The sequence below is a fragment of the Hyposmocoma kahamanoa genome, unplaced genomic scaffold, assembly GCF_003589595.1.
Source record: "Hyposmocoma kahamanoa isolate Upper Pololo Valley unplaced genomic scaffold, ASM358959v1 93, whole genome shotgun sequence".
Classification (NCBI taxonomy): Eukaryota; Metazoa; Arthropoda; class Insecta; order Lepidoptera; family Cosmopterigidae; genus Hyposmocoma; species Hyposmocoma kahamanoa.
The window spans coordinates 4,106,635-4,125,878 of NW_020654810.1; the positions used below are offsets into that span (position 1 = coordinate 4,106,635).

The 19,244-nt window shown below is 36.2% G+C and overlaps 1 protein-coding gene and 1 long non-coding RNA gene across 4 annotated transcripts in view; one reads left to right on the top strand and one right to left on the bottom strand.

Annotated features, from left to right (window-relative positions):
• The window catches only part of LOC113237521 (serine/threonine-protein kinase 17A), a 392,531-nt gene that overhangs the window by 117,658 nt on the left and 255,629 nt on the right, over positions 1 to 19,244 (bottom strand). The gene's annotated exons all lie outside the window — the stretch shown is intronic.
• Positions 15,613 to 17,334, top strand: LOC113237522. 2 transcript variants are annotated; one of them, XR_003311038.1, is made up of 4 exons: positions 15,613 to 15,989; positions 16,530 to 16,651; positions 16,768 to 17,087; positions 17,177 to 17,334. It is a non-coding gene; the product is annotated as an uncharacterized LOC113237522 (long non-coding RNA). The 2 variants fall into 2 exon arrangements; XR_003311037.1 differs by lacking the exon at positions 15,613 to 15,989 and having other exon boundaries at positions 16,422 to 16,651.

The following is a 19,244-nucleotide window of genomic DNA, read 5'->3' on the forward strand; positions in this document are numbered from 1 at the left end:
CAGGGGCGGCCGCGGAAGCGTTCCAGGGGCGGCCGCGGAAGCGTTCCGGGTGCGGGCCGCCGCGCACTTCAATGTGGTAGCGTTCATATAAACTGGTACATTATAAAAATTTAGAGCATAAGAAATTTCTTTACTTTTAAATAAGGAACCTATAATATACACAAAAAATGAGATATTTAAGTTATAAAACATAAAATGGTATTTTGACTTACAACAATTAATATCGGAGGTATCGATTTGAACTTAAAACCTTACTACCAAATATGGATCTATACATAAAAGAAAGGATATTTAAGTTACAAAGCAAAAAATTGTATTTTGACTTACAGCAACTTACGTGGGAGATATCGAAATGAGCAAGCGTCCTCCTCGGCGACCCCAGCTCTTGTATTTCAAAGTCATGGAATAAAAGCTGTTGTTTATGATGATATTAGTATAGTCCTGCATCCTAATATAGTATACATTTAAGTGGAGGCGAATGTGAAAGAATAGTCAATGTTAACTGGTCAAACAGTATTGATAACTTCAGACCTACATAAAAATTAAAAACTCACGTGAGGTCTTTCAAAAAGGCATAAAATCCATATAACTGGAAAGCTCTGGTGTTATAACAATGTATAGCCTTACGAGAGTGAAGTGGACCACGCGCGCCTCATTGTCTCACGATAGACTAGTTCATTAAACAAATTAACGCAACGACCAGTTAAAGATGACACGCACAAGCGAGCCCGTCAGGCAGCGGATGCCCTGAAGGCGTTGCATGATCTTAAAGATTAAAATCGGGAAGAGAAATGCGCGTAATTTACATCAGATTAAGTGTTGACTTATTGCCAAATTGCAGCTCGTTGCAATATTGTTGCAGTGACCAATTAATCTCGACCCGATATGATACACGATTGTAATATGTAGGGGGTTTTGTTTAACTGGTGGTTTCTTAATATATGCAACCGGATTTGTTTATGGGGACATTGTGGAAAAAAAATTGATTTGGCAACGGTACATGTGATCGAAACGATGAAATATGATAAGGGCTGCGGTATTTTAATTTTGGAAAGGCGTGACCTGCTTTTTAGGGATTCAGGTTTGAGGCTCGAAAGAATAAATACAATTTTCATTTTTTCTTTTTCTCTTTAGTCTGATATGGCACGAGATCCCTGTTTTTTTTTTAAATTATGCTTTGTTTATACAATATATTTATTTTGTTAAAATTTGATTAGTAATTTAGTTATGTGTGTCTTATAATTGATGAATTAGAAAGCAGGCTGAACTGTTAAGATTATACTTGAATGCGCTTTAAACGAAAAAGAAATAAATAAACCAATGCAACACTGTTGTAAATTGTAAACAGATTTACAACTCCCATTTAACTGCATTAAGTGTACATTACTGTCATTACAACAAATCACAGGATAATATCTTTATGAGCCCGCGATGTATGGTTAACTTGCGATTTATACGACATAATGTGACCATACGTTGTCCTCAATGTATTTTAATTTGATTGAAATAAGACTTGTAGTACAACCGATTTAAAATGATCTTTGACATATAATACACATAAATTATATCAATTTAAATAAATGTTCTATGAAGACTCGAATACAAAAAAAAATTGATATAAATGGCTGTCTAACATTTAGACTTCCTTAGTCGAACACCTACTCGTATAAAGGATGTAACAAAAACAATGCCACATTGCAGCTGATAACTTTATAAAAGCAAAAACATAAATCCGTACCAAAAAAAAATTGTGGTGACAAAATTTTTAGCACCCGTACAAATAATCAATGCATGCGAAATAAACTTTTAAATTATTTTTCACTACTTGTTCGTTATCATCTTGATCTATTTGCGGTATCCTATGAACGTCCTGGGCATGATATTATTATTAAACAGGATAATAGCCGAGCCTCACCATTGTCTAAATTTTGAAGTACCGAATATGGCGACAATATTGACCACGCCAAATTCAGTCATCTCAAGAAGCTTTATTTTTTTATTTCTTAAATGAGAATTGGTCTAAGTTTCTTTTATTACTAAAATTTAATTTACACTAGACTAGATCATCATGTAGCGGTCGTAGTGTAAAAGAAAAATGTAAGTTACATTGTAAAGGGAGTAAAGGCTACAGGAAGTTACAATTTCATAATTTTACATAGTACTGTTTCTGCGAAAGTGATATTCAAGATGAATACGCAGGATATATTGGAATTAATATGGAATAATTTTCGTAAATTGTTTCTAAGTTTATGACACCCGGTTTCTTGCTCGAGATCAGTAACCTCTACCATGAGTTTTAAAATATTGACGCCGCATAGGACGACTTATACAAAATGTCACTAAATTTGATGAGTTGACATCAGGATCAAACTTCGACAAAGTGACAATTATTCACTTTCATATAACACACACCACAATGAACATTCGAACGACGTAGAAAGCTACTTTGACAGTAATTCCTAAACATCCTGCATATATCAATCACGAATATCACTTTCGCAGTAACTTTATTTATTCCAATTTATGGAATTCTAACGTTATTAATATACTACATTGTAATTTAGCATTTTTCTTTAACCACGACTGATGTTTGATGATACGGATATAGAAAACTTTAAGTATTAACTTTAACGTCCCCGATGTCTTTAAACATACCACTGCTTAACGACCTCTGTGGCCCAACGGTTTGTAGTGTGGACGAGGAGGGTTCAATTCCCGGTAAGACCAGTTTGGTAAGTGAGCATTTCTGGGTATGGTCTGGTCTTGTGTAGGGGTGGAGTCCGGAGTGACTTCCGTTGTTCTGGTCTTCTTATTATTATATTTTTTACACAAAAACAATATTAATATTTTATGTATTTTAGTAGCAATAGAGAGGCTCTATTGCCTGATCCAGACATATGCTCATTCCCTTCAAAACTATGTGCTTTTCATCATTTTCTGTCGACTTCAAAAAAAAGAGGAGGCTCTCAATTCGACTGTACGTTTTTATATATGTATGTCACACGATTACTCCGGCAACTGGACATAGTTATGCAAACTAGAACCAACCCACAAAATGTCACTTTCGAGATAATTAGATTTTTGTAAAAATGGTGTGAAGAAATAAATAGGTAAGTTATTTGAGACAAACAACGTGAGTTATGTGTAGCATTGAGAATGATATAGTGAAACTATTATATTATACTATAGTAATAAATAGAAAACATTATGTATTTCTAGATAACGTAAACCATGTTAGAACATAGAACACGAAAACTAGAGTTTTCGTAATGAAAACGCTAAAGATGTGACGAGAGAAACAGTACATGTGACAAGGATCCATTAAGCATATTTAAAAAAATACATTATATGAAGTTAAGCAGCATGGTTCTTTTTAGCTATTAAAAAGTTACTTACTTAGGGTTGGTGCCCTGAAGGACTTTTATTTTCTCCGTTTTTGGCTTGGTGTATTGCCAGGACCTTTTGTGAGCGGGTAAAGGACACGTCTGGTGTTCTATCTACATACATAACTCAATTTCACTCGAGGTGTGGGTTGGTTCTTGTTTGCATAACTAACCTAAACAATTACTATTATTAATTTATTATTAATTTACTATTATTAATTAGAAACTGCCTCCGTGGCCGAACGGTTACCACCGGACTACCACGCAGAGGTTTCAGGTTCGATTCCCGAGCCGGGAGAAAAGTTTGTATGGCTTACATTTATTTCTCTCGTGAGTTTGGGTGTAATTTGTGGTTGTCTATGTGTGTGTCCATGGCACCCGCGACACAGGGTTTCCCTAGTGCGGGGCTATGTTGAGTGTGTGCGTTATTTATTTATTATATTTATTTAATTATTTTGTGGTCAATTCTTATTAAAAGCAGTACGTAAGGACACAAAGATCAGTATAACATTTTTATTAAAAAAAAACCGACCTCAAAGGTTTGTGGAATTACATCTATTTGTCAAGTTTTGTTGAAATCGGCGCGAAACCTGACTCATCTCCTAGTCTGCCACTCTTCGAGGTGGAATATTTTCTTTAAATTTAAATGGGATCACTACAAAAAGTACCTTCTTTCCAAAAAAAATAATCATCAAAATCCGTTCACAAATGTTGTCAAACCTCCACCTTTTTACAAGTCGGTCAAAAAATATATGAATATCATGATAGTAAAGACATCATGATATTCAATAAAATTATTAATATTAAATAGGTCTCTCGCTAACTGTCATCATTGTCGTTTTGCTTCAATAGCTAAGTGATTAACTCTTAAAGTTTGGTACAGTTTCGAAAAGAAACTAACTGTCGCATGAAACAAAAGTAAGTCAATAACGGTACGAAGAAATATGGCCGTTCAATTAAAACTTAAAAGGTTGAAACAAAATGTGGATCGGGAACCGAACTGGCGACATTTCACTGATGATGCATCGCCGATATCTGTGCCAGTGGCAGGACGCGAGCGCGACGATCGAGCGCGGCGCGCGCGCAGCTGCCCGGCCCGCGCTTTCTCCCAGATTGGTTAATTACTGGATACTTGACGTTTCCGTGTTGATATAATTAATGGCGGTTTCTGTTTGTTTTACTTTTTTGGTACTATTAAGTTTATTTATTATAATAAAGTGTTTATTTACTGGTCTATTAAGTATTTATAATAACAGCCGTGGTTGCCTAACGGTATGACCTACCGCCTTTCGAGCAGAGGCCGTGCATTCGAATCCAGGATTGACCTCAGATTTTCGAAATTTAATTTGAAATTTACCATGAGCCTTTCGTTGGAAGAAAACATCGTGACGAAACCTGCACGTCGAAGAAGTTTAACAACCCTCGGAAAACGTGCGAAGTCCCCTCTCGCCTGAGAGGAGACCCGTGCTCAGCAGTGGGACATTTACAATGGGTTGATGAATAGTGTTTTATAAATAATTGATCGGATTAGTAAGTCGGGCCCCTTACAGGTCCCATGGTGACTGTACCACCTCAGTCAACCGTGATCATGGGACCTGTAAAGGGCCCGAAACGTCGGTTTGTCGGTTGTTGTTTTCTAGTAAAATGTGCGTTTTTCTATCGTGAAAATTTTTAGAAATCGTGTTTTCACACCTTATAATGATCATATATATCATTGACTTACAAATAAATGGACGACGGGTCTAATACAAAAACCACGAAAAAAATGTCCCAAGTCAACCTATTTAAACGTAGTGACATTTACATATCAAAGGAATATGAAACAGCTAAAACGTTGAATTTAAATTGTAATGTCATCGCAGTACTGTCTAATTTTGCTTGCTTCGTTGTCAATCGAACGAACGAAGACTAAAGTGTGAATGACGCTTTGTATACGATTTTAACGCCCTATATGTTCGGACACTTTTTAGCGCGGACCCGACGTCCATATAATTGTAAGTCAATGGTATATACAGGAAATGAAACACGGTTGACTTAACCGTGACCATGGGACCTGTAAAGGGCCCGAAACGTCGGTTTGTTCAAAAAAACAAATATACACGATTTAAATCCGGAAAAATAGTTTCATTTGCTATTAATAATAGTAATTGTTTACTTTACTCCCATAAACAATGATTAAAAACTAACAAACACAGCTTAAATATTAATATTCGTTAGGCTCTTACGGAACCTAAACAAGGAGAGGCCTATCCAAGAACTTTTTTTTTCTATATAAAAATGTAAGTGCGCATTTGACCTTAATCTCACGTGATGGAAAATAACTATGAGCTCGACAATGGAGCATGCACACCTAAATAATGCCTATTCACAGTTATAACGTTCAGGGAACAAGTCCGCAGGCAGGGAATTCCACTCCATAACCGATCGCCATATAAGTGCACATTTTTGGAATATCCACAAGCACTGGTTTTGTGCCTACCGATTTTTTTTTTTTTTAAATTTTTTTTTTTATTGCGACTCGACAAAATGACTGCACCGCGCCTGATGGAAAGTGCGAATACAGTCCAGAGATGAGAGTAACGGATGGAAAACACAAATATCTTCACTCCGTCACTATCATTTTGCCGGTCTGGCCAAATGCACTGGATGTACACCAACTGATCCCTGAACGCGATTCGCAAAAGCGTTTCACTGTGGAGAGTTTTCCGCCGTGTGTACTGTGGTCGCTATCCAGTCGGCACAGAGCCTACCACAATGCTAAGCAGATGGACACTTGTGACGCCCTCGGTCGCCTCTTACGACCCCCACGGGCATGTATGGGGAGGCGACAATGTATTCTTAAGCCGTCGCCCCACGGCTAAAAATTTGGCGCTTGTCCTACCGAAATACCGAAATGGAACGATTTTCTACGTATTTTTTTAAGTAAGGAATTTGTCCCGACTTTTTACCGGATTTCAACAATCCTAGTTGGCACCCCTTACCTTTTACAGGGATTCCCTACTGCTCAAACGTCGATTTCTTTATCATTGTTATTTGTTGATTTAAGTAAGTAGGTACCTAAAGGTAAGTCCGCCTAAATGTTAATAGTTTTAATAATATCATTAGTGAGTAAAATACCGTTTCTACTCTAAAATATAGATTTGTTCAATTTATTGTTTTTTTCTTATTTACCGACTTTTAGTCCAAATATACCGAATTTACTTGGCATCCCCACCGATTTCGCATATTGACTTTCGAGACCACTGTCCATAACATACGGGTGGAACCCAAGCCTACGTAGTCCCCCGGTTATGAAAAGGGGAAGGCAGAATTAAAAGTGTTATTCCATCCCACACTGTCCGTGGTATATCCTGTACAACACTAAACAGCCACCCACTGACCCTGGGCACTATCTTGGTCGTCGATAATGTAACAAGTAGATAAAATGCTTAGTAAGTTTCTTCAGTGATCTATAAAGCTTCTAATTATACATGTACAAAGTTCAAGGGTGCACACTGTGTGTGGTCATTGTTCCCGCATTAGCGGTTATTGTTTCCTGCGCGCGCGCATCCGAGAGGTGAATGGAAAGATGCGCCGCGGTGGATGGGGTCAAGGATGAGCGTAGGACTGATTTTTCATGAACACCAATGAAACTAAACTGTACAATGCTTGTCCTCATATATATTAAGCCATAAAAGAGATCTCAAAACGAACCGCGCAAGCAGCGGAAATGCGTTTGTTGAGATGGATGTGTGGAGTGACGAGAAAGGATATGATAAGGAATGAGTACATCAGGGGAAGCTTAAAAGTGGCGCTAGTGACTGATAAGATGAGGAGTAATAGGTTAGCGTGGTATAGACATGTCATGCGGAGGGAGGAATGTCATGTGTCAGTGTTAGGTATGAACATCGAGTATATAACCAGAAATAGAGACGAAATGTCATTTAATTTGTTTGAAAACTATTCTGCCATATCATTACTGTGACAACTGCGCTCCGATTGGCTAGCCCGAGTTCGAAATAATTGACGGGTGTCGTGAATGGGTGTCGTCCACTGTTTCACTTCAAATCGCCCAGTTAACTTGGACTTTGCTACAATGGACGAAAATTGCAATTTACATATTTCATATTTAATCACCGATGAAATGTGATTCCGTTTGTTTTGTATAATTATATATTTTGCTGTTTTTCCCACACCACCGAATAGAACAGCACGGCATTGTTAGAGACATTATCTTTATTACAATAAATACAGAATATTTTTGCAATATACGGAGACTTACACACAGGTCAGTAGTTGGCCTGTCTATATTTCAGTGCAAACGAGAGTTGATATTTATAACCGCAAATGACACCCAAACTCACGAGAGTAATAAATGTAGGCCATATAAATATTTCTCCCGGCCCGGGAATCGAACCTGGGACTCTGCGTGGCAGTCCGGCGTGGTAACCGTTCGGCCAGAGGCAGCACATGTTGTGCCGACCCCAGCTAGCGTGGGACAGGAAGAAGAAAAGAGTTTTCGAAAATCGTCGTCAATAATCTAAGTTACCTGACAAAGTATCCATATATTTTTAATGGACTTTAAAAAAAAGAAGAGGTTCTCAATTCGCAATTACTCCAACATTTGTGAACCATTTCGATGTTTTTGTTTTGGTGGAAAGGTGATACCTCAGCAGTGGTCCCCATTCAAATTTGAAGAAAATATGCCATTTGGGTGGCAAATTAGGGGATGAATCTGGTTTATAGGAGTTCACCCTATTTCCGTCAACGGATTTGAATAAAAATTGGCAAGAAACAGATGAGAGAGTAAGTCCACAAACTTTTGAGCTCGTTTTTTTTTTTTATTAAAAAAGTTATAATTATTAAACTTAATATTACGTGATTATAAGTTAACTAACTTGAAAAATACCATTAAACAAACACTTTGAAGTACATATGTATTTCTTTTTAAAATCGAATCTTTTTTATAACACATTACAAGCAAACCAATGAATAATTCAAACTCTCGTGGAAACGAAGAATCGTTAGCAGGGTGCGTAGACGCTGCGGGGGACGACCTCGGACAAATAAAGTCGCTTGTACACTATTTATTGACACTCCCCGTGCATTGAAAGTCACGGTGTAGATTACTAAGCAGTAAATTAACTAATTTTTATTTGTATTGACAGCTACACATTTAGACACTGTAACAAATCACAGTAATCGTTTTGAATCCTTTTGTATTTATAATACTCGTATTTCTATTAAAATATTGCTTGATGTGCTGTTGACTGTACATTGTCTTGTCTTGTCCGCTACAAGAATCACAACAACACAATGTCAATATCCCTCCTAATGTGCCCCATTCAATTATTTTCGTATTATTGATGACAAATGCTTGTTTTTGGTATTATTATATTATTTTTACTATTTGATACAGTCAAACAAAGCCGATTTTATTTATTCTTTAGTACCGCAAACGCTGTCGCTTATTGTGAACTTCTCTAACAATTTGTTATCCTTATGATTTTTTCTTTTCCTTTAAAATGTAACTTGTATTTTTTTATTATATCAAGCGAAGCGACGAACAAGTCATGCACCTGGTGGTAAGTAACACAGTTACAGTACCGCTCAAAGGTTTAAATCGCAAAACCACTGCGCGTCTCACCCTGAGACATTAGTTGACAAGTCCCATGTTCCTGTAATTTCACCAGCACCCTTATCCTTCAAAACCGAAACGCAGTAATGCTCACATTACTGCTTCGCGGCATGTTTCAAAAATAATCAATGCAGCGAGCTAACGCCTTACAAATAATAAAAAAATAACTATTATTTTTCTAACTTGACTTACTATTCTACTTCAATACACTAAGTCTCGCACATGGCAGCTGTTGTTACTGGTCTCTTACCTGAAAAAAAAAACAAACACATTTATAGTCAATCACTCAAGGGCGTTATTTGTTGCGCATGATTCGATCGTAAAGATACAGAGCGATCAGAGGCGCGATAACATTTGGTTTTATCCTTTTCCATATACTTTTATAGAACCTGCAGCTTTCGATGTTTTATTGAAGTTGGATTATGGGTGTTCGTGTGTTTTTTGTTAATGGAAAATAAAATTGTAGTGCATTGATTGGAGGTGTTTTATTCATATAAGAAGGACGTGTTCACTTCACAAGCGCAGGTATAAATAGAGTAAACATTATCTCGCTATGAACTTGATTGTACAGACGAAAATATCATGGTGTACGAAAACCACATTAGTTTCAAATTGTGCAGTTATAAGCTACTTTAAAAAAAATATATTAAAAATTCACGGGGTTAACATGTTACATGGCAACAAAGATTTGACATTAAACATATTGGAAATGAAACTATTTTTCCGGATTTAAATAGCGTATACATATTTGTTTTTTCAAACAAACCGACTGACTGTACCACCTCAGTCAACCGTGACCATATGACATGTAAAGAGCCCGAAACGTCGGTTTGTTTGAAAAAACAATAATACGCGATTTAAATCCGGATAAATAGTTTCATTTCCTATGTGTAACGATTGCGAAAACCTAAGAACTCCATATTAAACATATGTATTTTTCATTGTGTGGAAACCTTGTCCGATTTTCTGTCAAAACAAACATCATCGCACTCGTACGCGAACCCTGCGCGGTCTGTTGTAGTAGGAATAAAACCGAAATCGTTCTCTGAGTGATCAACAATAAGTATAAAACACACAAATATATAATTTTCATTTTCTACTTTTTTATTTTCATTATTTTTGGAAAACTTACAGCTATATAACAAGAATGGAATGCTAAATATAGAGTCAACAGTCTTAGTAGCAGTAGAGCTGTGAGAGTTCGTCCAGGGGGTCTACTCTCATTCTGTCAACTGTCAAATAAGTAATATTCGACCAAATTAAAAGACGCATGGTGCGAGTGAAGCTTCATACTTGACGTTGTCTTTTAATTTCGTCGAAAATTACTTATTTGACAGTTATTTTTTCGGACCGACGTCAGACGGAGAACGTGAGTAGACCCCCAGGGCAGTACTGCCACCTTACCTATTTCGTGACCTATATGTGACGATTAATGCGTACCGGTTTTGAAGGGCGCTGTTGGCTGCTGGAAATTACGGGTACATATCGACGTCTTACCTTCTCATACTCGTATCTTATAAAGAGTGATTATTTAGGAGATGGCAAAACTTTCTATTTATTTAATTAATTTCTTATCAAGGGTGTCATTTGGATGCGTTACTTTAAGTATAGGTAAAAGCCAGTGTCTAGTTATGAAATGTGATGTGAAATAAGCATTGACTTACAATTATATAGACGTCGGGTCCGCGCTAAAAAGTGTCCGAACTTATAGGGCGTTAAAATCGTATACAGAGCGTCATTCACGCTTTAGTCTTCGTTTGTTCGACTGACAGCGAAGCAAGCAAAATTAGACAGTACTGCGATGACATTACAATTAAAATTCAACGTTTTAGCTTTTTCATATTCCTTTACATGTCACTACGTTTAAATAGGTTGACTTGGGACATTTTTTTCGTGGTTTTCGTATTAGACCCGTCGTCCATTTATTTGTAAGTCAATGGAACTAAGCCTACAAAATTTGTATATACAATCAATTTTTTGCATTTCAGTAATTTTGTGCTTTAGGTTACGAGTTTGAGAAAGTAAGGCGACAATATGGGTCTTATCAACTTATGTCTCAGATCTTTGCGATTTAAAGCTCTGAGTAGAACTGCAACTGCTATGGACAGGCGTGTCACTTACCATCAGGCGCACGACTTGTTCGTCCCGTCAATTGATAAAAATTGTAACATTTGCTGACTCTATCTGTAGTTCACCATAAAACATTAATTGCTCTGGCATTGCGGTGTCCAGCCTTGAACTTCCATAGCAATAGTCGTAAAACGAAGAAATCCGGTAAAAAAAATGATAAAAGATTAAAGTTAATAGGTTTTGGTTACTAGTGTTGCTTAATGTAGCGCGTTTGAATTTCAATTTGTTTTGGTTTATGTGTTGAAACAGCTTTGTTTATTCACAACTTATAAGCTTATTTACGTAACTTTTTTTTTAAATTGGAAAGCGGTTAAAATTTGTTACAACTCTAGCTCACTTTAGACAAGTTAACTTGCCAATTACAAAAATGCACGTGCATTATGATGATGAATTTTTTAACTGCAAATAGATCAAATGGTTTAGGTATTTAAAATAAATATACGATACGCCTAAAGATATTGTCTAAAGAATGTGCTAATTTTGAACACGATAGGACGTATGAGTACTTAATCTGATCATATAAAATCCTGAAAACAGACTAAAAAAATCTAAAATCTATAATTAGTAATCATAGATTTAAAATTTTAAAATTATATACAAAGTTAGATATTTTAGAATAGAACAGAATTATTTCTTTCGGACCATGATCCATATTAATGTACTTACTATTAAAAGTTTTACGAATAATTGCTTAACCACGATATTGCTTCAATCAAAGTCGTGTCAACTGATTGTCACCAAGTTTAATTGGACAACATCCAAAATAGGATCAAACTTCTTTTGTACGGAGAGCGCTCGCAGAATTATCTTCAAAAGACAAACACGTCTCTTCTAATTCCCGGAGGACACGAAATGTTGACACTTGTTGAATCAAACACCTGTTTTACAAAGGGACTTCGTTGAACTTACGTGGGGTCCCTCGAACTTTATCAACGAAGTGATTCGAGCGTTGTCGATGGTGATAGGAGATAGCGGGGAGCGGGGCGACTGTAGCGAAATTGAAATTTGAATAGATCGACGGTTCAAATTTTCACGGTTCCAGTCCGTATGCCTATAATTTCAATTATTCCTCTTTTTCGCTGCACCCTCGATAGAGCGGTCACGGTCATCACGTAGTATGTTTGTTACGGGCTGATGAGGCCCGCTTTATTATTGAACATGTCAGCCCCATACGAGAAATAATATCAAACAACACGTCATAGAATACAAATAGATAAAAAGAAAATATTACCTAAACAAACATGTATATTGCATAAAAAATGTTCGCGATAATACTTGTCAGCTAGCTCAGACAAAACGGATTGAAACAATCCAACTTCAAATATACCAAAACCCACCCGTGCAAATAACCGCACCCGCAAAGGTTTCATCCGAACACATACAGAAAATTTAATGTTATTAACACGTACACACTTTCACGAGTGTATCCCATAGGGATACGCACAGATGCGCACCAGACCATTAAACGTGAAACATACAGAGAGCGGGTACTTATCGGGCGCCTGTCGGGTCGGGAACACGGCGCAATACACGGAGACCCGCTGTGCTCCCGACCCGCCGTGCACCCGACCCGACAAGCGCCCGACCCGCACCCGCTCTCCATGTGTTTCACGCTTTAAAACTTTTCACCGCCATTTTTATTGTTAAAATATCACGAGTAACAATTTGTGACAAAGTTCCTAAACTTTGCAAAATTGCTACCTTTCATCAATGTGCCCGATACCTCTCCTAGGTGAAATTAACAGAAAACCAACAAAGTGTAACCGCGACAGGCGCGTCGTAACACTGCGCGAGCGCCGGCCATATGGCGGAAGCGGTTCGCATTCCTCACGAAACCTCTTTCCTGAATTCAGAGCGGCTCGTTTTTAACGAGAAATAATAAACACGATGTCAGCTGACTATCGGTAACGTAAACTACGGTGTAGTTCTTTCTGCATAATGTTGGTCAGGTGGATGGGGTCACTGACAGTGTCAAATCATTTGTTGTGTACACACATCTAGGAGGCCTTATTTTTAACTCTTTATATATTTAGGAGATTTGAAAAATAGATATGTTTTAATTTAATTTCTTTAAACATTATTATCTCGGCATATTAAGAAAATAATATATTAGTGTAACGTACGCTTAAATTTTTAGTTATTGTCTCTAACTACCCTTGTATTGTATATATGTATGTATTATTTATTTATTCAGAAAATGTGGAACATAAGAGTTTGCACCGCGGCGTTACAGAAATTCATCAAACAACAGGAATTAAAATAGAATTAAAAATACTTACTAATCTAAATTATAATTAACTAATATCCATCCTGGCTTCTCTCTAACACTCATTTGGTCATCAGTCTCTATATTTCTGTCACAAACACACCACAATGCGGTGATGCCTGAGAGCACAGAGATGAGGAGTGCAGTCGCACGGAGAATGGGCGATTGTCGCTGCATTTTTATTGCACTAATCGTTCGGTACCCTGAACCTAAGGATCTTTTCCACGAGACTCACAGTCAATATTATTTCTAAATATATTTAAAAAGAACCTTATTTATGACACATTCCTACGCAATTCCAAGACCCTGTAAGAAGCGTGTGGGGTACAGGAATGGGTAATAAGTTGCAAACGACCATCGTCCAAATCTTGACTGTTTACCTTTAAACATTGTCAATCGTTACTCAAAATTATTTATAAACAGTACAAAAAAGTATAATTATACAAATTGTTTTATATCGAAGGTCTTCCGTTATTATTATCTGTGGTTTAATTGTCATTGTCTCTAATTACAGTATAGGCGTGTACCTAATAGGTTTGTATTTTTTTTGTAACGATTTCTATTCACATTTGGCAAATGCGGATATGCTTGTAATGACTTAATAATAACGAGGAATTGTTGTATAGTGAATTAAGGTCATATAATGATTGACAGGATTGCCTAACATTGAAGCTCATATGATTTTCTGAATTCAAATTGAATATTGGAAATGAAATGTTATAAATTTATTGTAAACTGGATGTTCTGGGAAGTGTTCTGGTACGGCTTGCACGGCAAGACGCGACTTGCGCGAGAGCGACATGAAGCGCGAAATCTCAATGCGACAATAAGGGCGCGTGTACACGCTAAGAAGAGTCTGCTACAGAAAAGAAGATAATGGTCTTGTACACGACAAAAACTTTGTCGGATCTAGCCACGAAAACATGTCGTGTCTGTTGCAGACAAGAAAATGATGAGTATGCACACGATATGAATGCTTTCGGACAGACGTGTGTAGGGTACAATGTGTCAGTGCATTACGAGTCTTCCAGGTAGCTGTCGTTTTACCACCGACTGTGTCAACATGACTGATGATGAATCATCAAAATCGGTTCACAAACGCCACGAAGTTATCGCGTAACATAAAAAAAACCTCCTTTTTTTGAAGTCGGTTAAAAAAGGGCCGATCTGTCACTATTTTTATTCTATCCAAGGTGGATAAAGTATGAAGATACTAGAAGATGAAAGTAGATATTTTTTAATTTCATTTCTTTAAACATTATTTTCTCGGTTTTCAATTTTTGTTATAATTGAGTCTTCTAGGTAGCTGTCGTTTTACTACCGACTGTGGGAAGAAATTGTTGTTGTATATGTTAACTAAGCAACACCCGTCCACGCGCATAAGCGTTTGTTTACTGATAATGCACCTCACCCCGCCCCATACAAAATATACGGCGCCGAGGCAGTGTAAGTTTGTGTGTAGAAACGACACGAGTTCTTGCATAGACCCGGCTACTTTTCTTAGCGTGGACACGCGCCCTTACAGTATCTCGCGCTTTAAGTCGCTCTCGCACGAGATGTGCCCTGTTGCGCTAGCCCTGACACTGAGTGAATTCCACTCCTCTGTAGGGCTACCTTTTTTCATTTCCATGGGATCCCCTCATCAGATTCTGTCTTCTTGGTGACAATGAGACTGTTACATTATACTTTATTTCTGGTTGTATTATTTATACTTTTTTCTGGTTGTCATGGTGACGGCGTTTTGTTGATTACATGTATTGTGTGACGTGAAAAGTCGACTTTTATTTGCGGAAATTATTTTTTTATTTTGTGATAGCCGAAACAAACTCGGAACAGCTTTCTCGGTATCAAGGACCACCTCGAGAGCATACACAGAAAAAAAGGATTTCTACTAATAAGAAAGAGCAATTTCTCAAAATATTTGCTAATTCTGAAAACATATTTATTTAAAGTAATAAAATATTGTCATTACAAAGATACTGCTTATCTTTTTCTAATACAATTTTACTCTTAACTTTATTCTAACTTTGAGACAAATACGTTCACTTCAAGATTTTATTTCATTTCTAATCAATTAATTGGACATTACTTACATCAAGAAATTTTTTCCTCTTACATCAAATCTAAATAATCTCAAATGAATCCCCAATTTCTTGGATGTATTTTAAGAAAATATTTTCTTAGACAAAAAAAAAAGTTATTTTGCTAATAAGAGTAATATTCTAAATTCGAGAATACATTTTTTATGGCAACATTTTGCTTTGTCATTTTCAATCATGTCGTGACATGTTGAAAACGCGCGCGCTCCGTCTCCGTGGCCGTGGTATCTGCGATTGAAGAAGCCATCCATAAATCAATAGCCAATTATTTAAAATGTGAAGCAAAGTGAACTATACTTACTTAGTTTTACTTGAAATCTTAAAAAGGTAAGGCAAGGAGAATAAAATCTTAAAAAGGAACTGATTTTTCTATTTGTTGTTTGTGGAAACAGTAATGGATTCGTTGAAAGAACTTTTGGAATCGTGGAATATACCACAAGTTGTAGTGACCAATTTTATTGGTGAGTGATTTGATGTTATTATGAATTAATTGTGTAAGTATTACATTTTTATGCGCATGATGATATTTTGTACGTAACGTTGAATGTAAGCGTAAAATGGAGGGATCTTAGACGAACTTTTCCTAGAAATAGGTATACAGTATACTTAAACATGGGATTATTTAATTTATGAGTTTTTATGTAAATAATCTCTGTTTAGAATCCCGATTTAATGTCGTCATTGTTTATTAAAAATAATGTATCTACCTTTGAAATGCGTGACTTCGACAATTAGCATTTTACAATAGAAACTAACTTTTAACTGCCTCTGTGGCGGTTACCTTGCCGGACTGCCACGCAGAGGTCCCAGGTTCGATTCCTGGGCCGGGAGAAATATTTATACGGCCTAGTTTGGGTGCAGTTTGTGGTTGTCTATGTGTGTGTTCATGGCACCCGCGACACAGGGTTTCCCTAGTACGGGGTATATTCAGTGTATGTGTTATTGAGTGTGTGTGTTATTAAACTAGAAGTAAAATACATAAAAAGATATTTGATTTAATTTGACTTTATTTACAAACTTGACTACTTTTGCAGAGAATGGTATAACGATTGAACATTTCCCCAAATTAAAACTAGACAATTTGAAAGAATTATGCCCACATATGGGGACTAGACTATCTTTAGAGGAAAAGATAGGGGAGCTTATTACTGCACAGGTGAGGGACCTGTATGTTTAAGTTAAAAAATTTAGTTGAAAGTGCTTTCATACTGACTATCTTAACATAGCTTGACTATAAAATACACAAAATAGTCTATTTTTTTAACTTTACAGGCAACGACAGATGCAGTATCTGAATCAACTGATGATCAAGTCATTATTACTCCCACCTCCAGTAAATTTGAGACAAGCACCAGTGATGCCGGTTTATTAGTTTCATTAGATGAACTACAAGTGGTCGACGTCTTGGAAACAACCAAAAGTGTATCTAGAAAAACATTTCCACATTTTGATTTGGAGACACTACTGCATACGTCAGCAGGTGGCAATAGTATTTTAAAATACTATGAAACATATGGTTTTCTCAATAATACCAAGAGAAACCAGTTGACCGATATAATTATAAAACATATATACACATACATTGTCAATTAGTAAGTATATACTGTATATATTAGTAAGTATATACTGTGTTCTGATTACTTTTACACTTCCCAATAATACATCACTCAAATTTTTTTAGCCGGATAACCTATGAAGAATATAATATTATATCTGCGAAAATAATATCACTGTTTCCAAAGGAGTCAATAGGCACTTATTTTACCAAACCTATAAAAAAAAATAATTCATTTAATGGACGTTCTACAGTAGCACGAGGAAAATTGGTAGACAAAGTCCGTAACCTTCTGTATAAATATGGAGACCACACACACAAGCGACAATCTGGCACTCTAGAAAATGCTCCACCGTTTAAAAGACAGTATATTCAAGATTTGCAAGGTAATTTTTTTTTTAAATGGGCTTGCAATTAAACCCACTGACTTTCACTGGGTTAAAGCAATTTATGAACCTATTTAGGTATTTGAGAGTAGGTATTCTAAGTCGCATCATTCTGGGTATTTAATACAGGTAAATGTAACTCTAAATCCTCTGTAAGTGGGCCCCATTTACAGTGGTCCAAAAATTTTTCTACATATAGGAGTAACAACCCATTTAAAATAAACATTAGTTTACCAAAAATCAATAGCTTAAGTTATGATTTTTTTATGTACTTTCTTGAAAATTTTCTACTCTAGTCAAAAGTTTAAAACTAGTCTATTTTGAAAATTATTCCACTAAATTAATTGAAATTTGGTATTAAAGTAGTAGTAACCATGTAGCTAGCATGCAATGAACCATTTTTGTGTTTGTTCTTAGATTGCTCCGTTATTTTTTAGTCAATTCATGTTCATGAGTTTCTACAATTTTAACTCTCTAATGGTCATAATGTACACAAAAAGAAAATGTTTAAAAACATATGTATAGAGAACTTCTGATAAATAGATAGGTTTGAGAATAATTTCATGTAAATCTGAGCTGAACCAATGTTTTCTTTTGAGAAATTAAGTTAAAATTGTTTGAATAACGATTATGATACTGGTGGTGGTTTTAATGACTAGAGTAGAAAATATTGAAAAGGTATGGATGGCAACGTATCAAGTTTCACATTGATGTATCTTGTTCCGTTGCACTGGAGGCGATTTTCAAATAAAAATGTGTGGTCTGATGTGCTATTGAATGTACATAAATAATCATGACTTCTAAACTATTGAATTTTGCTGAACTAATGTTTATTTTCAATAGGTTGTTTTGTTACTATGTCCTCTATCTAAAAAAAATCTATAATATTATTATTATTAGATAGGAACAGGTACTTACGTGGGAAAGGCATTTGTCAGCTGATTGAAATGCAGGTAAATAATGAAAGTCTTACAAAACATTTCAATAAGGATAAAATGAAACACTAACATGATTTTTTTTAGATTTACATTTAAGAGATATACTGTTTCTCAACAATAACACCGAACCATGGGGTGAAGTAATACAAAAATGGAAAGATACATTTAAAGTTCGAAAAGAAAGTGAACACAAGAGCGTTCATGAGTTTCTACAAGACTGGAAAATATTATCAGACCAAAGAAGTGACATATTGGTATGTAATCTGTTTTCATATGTTTTACGTTTTATTTCTGAGCTATCCATCTTGACGCAGACCAATCATTTTGACAACTATGATATTTGTTTTCAGATAAACATTGACTTCGACTTGTTGTATCCAGAAAAAGGGCTGAATTTTTATTTAAATTGGAAAATATTTTTCGAAAAAATTATTGCTTTTAAACCGAACAGAGACGAAAGGATCTTGAACCTTATTGAGTCACTGAAAAATTTAGATAATGATTGTAAGTGTCCGTTTTTAATTTTATAAAGCTTGAGATAGAATTAGTAAAATAAATAATAATAATAATAATAAGAAAATGTTTATTTCAGTAATGCAATTAACTTTACATTAACAGTGGATGGTACCTTCTATTAAGCTTGTCAAGCGTCAGTGTCAGGAGGTACCGCTCTTCCATAGCTATAAATTCACATTTAACATTTTTAACTTAGTCTGTCTGTCCGTCGGTCCGTCGGTCCGTCGGTCCGTCTGTCCGTCGGTCCGTCGGTCCGTCGGTCCGTCTGTCCGTCGGTCCGTCTGTCCGTCCGTCCGTCTGTCTGTCTGTCCGTCCGTCCGTCCGTCCGTCCGTCCGTCCGTCCGTCCGTCCGTC